Genomic DNA, 5,000 nt, shown 5'->3' with positions numbered 1-5,000 from the left:
AAAAGATTTGAAAGTTATTAATAAAGTAAATGTTGGCAGCGACCATAGAATGGTCAGAGGCCAAATTAAATTACTCCTCAGAAGGGAAAGGGACAACCTCATACAAAAACCGCAGCCAAATTTATCTAGCGTGAAGGCCAGATCGACAGAATTTAACCTTAACATTCAGAACAGATATTCACTTCTCAGCGACGAAGATCTTAACATTGACCAAATCAACAAACAGTTCAATGACATAATAAAGGAAGCTGCACTAAAAGTAGGCGGTAAGATCGTCAAGCAAAGCTCCAGAATCTCTCGGTAGAAACTATACTTATGCAAAAATGTAGGGTCAAGAAAGTATCGTTAAACAGGGACAAAATAAAATTAACTGTACTAACAAAGACTATAAAAAGCAGAGAGAAGATGTACGGAAATTCAGTACTCAAATAATACATGAAACAGTAATATCAGGTACCAACATGAAAACAGCTAAAAGAAGACTCGGAATAGAAAGAAATCAAGTGTATGCAATAAAGAAACCAGACGGAGAGGTGACATATAAAAAGAATGAAAACATAAGAGTAATGGAAGATTTTTACGGGGATCTATACTACTCAAATGAACAGCCACGCATAGAAGTGAATGAGGAAACATACCTAGCATCACAACAGATGAAATAAAAAGAGCGCTTAAAGGCATTAAGAGAGGGAAAACACCAGGGGAAGACGGAATTAGTATAGACCTTATTATAGATGCAGGAGAAATTGCAGCAGTGAAACTAGCCAATCTTTTTAACAAATATTTTCTCAACAGAAAAACACCGAATGCCTGGAAAAATGCAATAATTATATTGATACATAAAAAAGGGGATAGAAAGGATCTAAAAAATACCGTCCCATCAGTTACTTACAAACTGTTCGTAAACGTCATCACAACTCGCATCTCTGATAGTCTGGAACAGGCAGGCCTCCGCAATGGATTCTCAACAACAGACCACATCCACACGCTCACCCAAATAAGGGGAAAAAATAATTAATATAGGAAACCCCTGTGTATGGCATTCATCGATTACGAAAAGGCATTTGACTCTGTGCAAATTCCAGCAGAACTACAAGCTATTCGAAGACAGGGAGAAGAGAAGGTATATTGTAAAATATTGGATAGATACGAAGAAGGGGCGGGGCAGCAACCATCATGCTCCGCACGGACACCGCTAAAATACCATTTTAAAAAGGTGTTAAAAACTGTTTACAGATCGCCTTGAGGAAATATTCAAGGAGCTAAATGGAATGGAAATTATATCAAAATAGAAGACGATTACCTAAACAATCTAAGTTTTGAAGATGATATTGTTCTCTTGAGTAAATCTGCAAATGAAATGCACCAACTAATAAACGATCTGAAAAGAGAAAGTCTAAAAGTCGGACTTGAGATGCACAAAGAAAAGACTAAGGCTATGTTCAATAACAGAGTTCAATTCGAAGAGATACATGTACAAGGCGAAGCACTAGAGGTAGTGGACAAGCATATATACCTAGGACAACTCGTACAGACAAACACATCTAGCAAAGAGGAAATTAAGCAACGTATCGGTGTAGGTATATGCGTATATACCTGTGTGTGTGTGTGTGTGTGTGTGTGTGTGTGTGTGTGTGTGTGTGTGTGTGTGTGTGTGTGTGTGTGTGTGTGTGTGTGTGTGTGTGTGTGTGTGTGTGTGTATGTATGTATATATATATATATATATATATATATATATATATATATATATATATATATATATATATATATATAAATGCATGTATACACACACACACACACACACACACATATATTGTGTGTGTGTGGATAGATAGATAGGTAGGTAGATATACTGTTTAGATAGAAACACACTCAGCCAAATTTCGAGTGCTTGGTTGTGACACAAGACAGAAAAGGTATTATTTAACAATAATATGCTAAAAGTATCCTTAAACTTGCATGTCATTGAGGTTGCGCGGAGTGACAACCCACCCCACCAAGGTCGCTTGCACGTCCCGATCCTAACCTGGCTGGGAAAAATCATCAAATTATTTTTGTATCATACATTGTTGCGAATTTAGATGAATATAGGTACATATGTTGATAGATAGATAGAGATAGAGACAGATAAATAGAAAGAGAGAGAGAAATAGAGACAGAGAGAAAAATAGACAAATATAGGTACAGATAGATTATATGTGTGTGTGTGTGTGTGTGTGTGTGTGTGTGTGTGTGTGTGTGTGTGTGTGTGTGTGTGTGTGTGTGTGTGTGTGTGTGTGTGTGTGTGTGTGTGTGTTGTGTGCGCGTGCGTGCGTGTGTGTTTGTGTGCGTGCTATTCAAAAGCATTTCCAGAATGAAAAAAGAGGAAATTCCAAAAGCAGGTTTTAACGTACAGTAAGTCCCTAAGACAAGAAAGTGATCGCGAGAATCACCTTTTCCATTCTTCTCAATATACCTTCGTTTGCTGACATTATATTCCTGTGTTTCGTTGTGCTGTATAGCAGACACGTAGGCCTACAAAGGCTTGTCCTTTCTTAAATCTACCCCGAAGCCTAATGCAGAATTCAAAAAGGCTCATACGCAATTCATGTCCTGAGCTCTCGTGACGTGAACTAAGCGCCGCTGAATTGCGCTCGGCCGGAGGCAAATGGGTTTGTTGCCGCCGCCGTACTGCATGCAAATAAACAGACAAAAAAAGTTCATTGCCAACCGCTATGATTATCCTCCGCCCGTCCCTCCTGGCTTCGGGCGTTTTTCTTTGTTTAGTGTTGTGTTGTAAAGTAACTGGTTAACATTGTTTAGATTTTGCTAAAAAAAAAAAATAAAAAAAAAACGCCGTAATAGTCCTTGTCGGGAAGATGCCATCCGACTGAAACCAGAAAATTCTGGGTATAGACTCCCACACATGGCAGTTGTTTCAAACACTCGTAGGACGTGGTATTGACGACTAAGGCACAATGCACGAAAGTGTGTATAACATAAATACTAGATTTGTGAATTAATTGAAAGATTAACTGCATTTTCATAACTATAGATTTTGACGGAATCCATCATAGTATCAGTTCTACATATTCTTAAAACTAACAAGGACCAATGCACCCTGAAAGGAGACTTTTCATAGCGATTAAGTTTCCCCGCCGGGCCGTGACGTGGGTTTTTTTCGCCGTAGCGGGCACTCCAGCGATGCCCCAGGCAAGGTGAGTAGAGACTTTTAGCGGCCTGATCTGGCCGTCACTGGTTTGAATACTGGTTCGAGCTGAATCAAACCGAACAGAGCGGAGATGACGTGACTTCTAAAATATAATACCTAAAAGCTCGCCGCTATGATAAGGAATGTGTTTGCTTATATTGGCAAATTACATTTTTTCTTTCTCCCCAAAGATCACTTCTTCATTCGTTGCGCTCAAATTGTTTCCTCAACATTTCACTGATTTCGAGTTACTGCCTTACGAGCGGAATCAAATCTTTCTGTAATTTTGCTGTCGCTTCCATTCGTCATTGACGTTAAGAACCCTCTTGTGAGGGACATCATTTCATTATTTGATGTCAGGAGAGTTTGGGACAAACTTTGTGTTTCACTGGTACATATCTGGTATAGGGAAGTTAGAGTGTCTTTATTCAAATTATATGTACTGTTTTATGTATATATTTAGTGTATCAAAGTTATATTTACTTTAGTATTTAGGTGTGATTCTGATATAAGAATTTCGCCATTTATGATAATTACTCCCAGTGCGTTCCAGCGTTTAGGTACACTTTAGGTAAAGTATCCCCGGAGGGAGGGGTAGATGGCAGAAGGCCTTTCTTAATCTTCGGGCTTTGGGGTTGGGGCGAGCCAGACGAGTCTCCGGGAAGTCCATTCAAAAGTTTCCTTCTTCTCCAGTGATGCCCCAGGTTATGTCTAGACAAATCTGGTTCCTGTCATGATGGTGGGAGGCTGCGGTACCGCTCTGCTCACGACGAACTTGATGGGGAAACACGCTGCTGAAAGAACTGTATACTTTTTTTTTTTAATGTGTCTCCATGTAAGAGGTTAGAGCAAAAGCATGCGCTATAGTGTTCCGATGCAGCTTATTCCGGTGTTATGCAGAGAGAAATCAACAAGGATTACATTTTCTCTAATTCTGAAAAGATACGGAGTTGAAAAACCGGTATGTAATGAATATATTTGCTAATTCACCTGCATTTAATAGCTGCAATCATTTCGCCGAATTCCTTATTAATTTGGCACTTGTCTTGAGCTTATTTTAGTCAAGGTAATTGTCGAAAGCCTATCCATTTCATAGATATTTTTGCCAAATTTATTTACATTTATATAACTTGTGCCATACATCGGAGTCTTTTTCATTTTATCTGAAACTCTTCGATTTCTATGCATTATGAAGTTTTTCCTTTCATGTTCATGTACCTTGTGCATATTCGTTTATGTGATTATCTCGCAATTTTGGTAGGGATACTGAATTACTGATTAATATGATCAATCTACGGGAACTTTGAAAATCCAGACTCGCTGGTGTTTCCATCCAGAGTTATCTTTTCTGTCCAACTTGAGCTATTCTGCTGACGGGTTTCTTGTCGTATGTACTTTGCATGTGTCGTGTGTACGATTGCATTCAAGATGGTTATGTGTCTCATCTCTGTCTACACGACAGATGAACATATTGGCATGTGTGTACATATGTGTGTGTGTGTGTGTGTGTGTGTGTGTGTGTGTGTGTGTGTGTGTGTGTGTGTGTGTGTGTGTGTGTGTGTGTGTGTGTGTGTGTGTGTTTGTGTGTGTATGTGTGTGAAGATGGAATCCAGCAGGATTTCGAAACTAGTCTCATTTTCATTAAATCTAGTTATTGCATTGTGGGTTTTCTGATATATATATATATATATATATATATATATATATTATATATATATATATAAATATATATATATATATATACATATATATTATATATATGCATACATACATACATATATATAAATACATACATACATACACATTTATA

At 38.1% G+C, this 5,000-nt stretch overlaps 1 protein-coding gene across 1 annotated transcript in view; it reads left to right on the top strand.

The window, feature by feature from the left end:
• The window catches only part of LOC119574344 (CD109 antigen-like), a gene marked incomplete at its 3' end in the record, with an annotated part of 112,647 nt that overhangs the window by 69,205 nt on the left and 38,442 nt on the right, over window positions 1-5,000 (top strand).

Source organism: Penaeus monodon, chromosome 6, assembly GCF_015228065.2.
Source record: "Penaeus monodon isolate SGIC_2016 chromosome 6, NSTDA_Pmon_1, whole genome shotgun sequence".
Classification (NCBI taxonomy): domain Eukaryota; kingdom Metazoa; phylum Arthropoda; class Malacostraca; order Decapoda; family Penaeidae; genus Penaeus; species Penaeus monodon.
The sequence above is the reverse complement of the archived record's forward strand: the minus strand, read 5'-3'. Positions and strand labels throughout refer to the sequence as shown.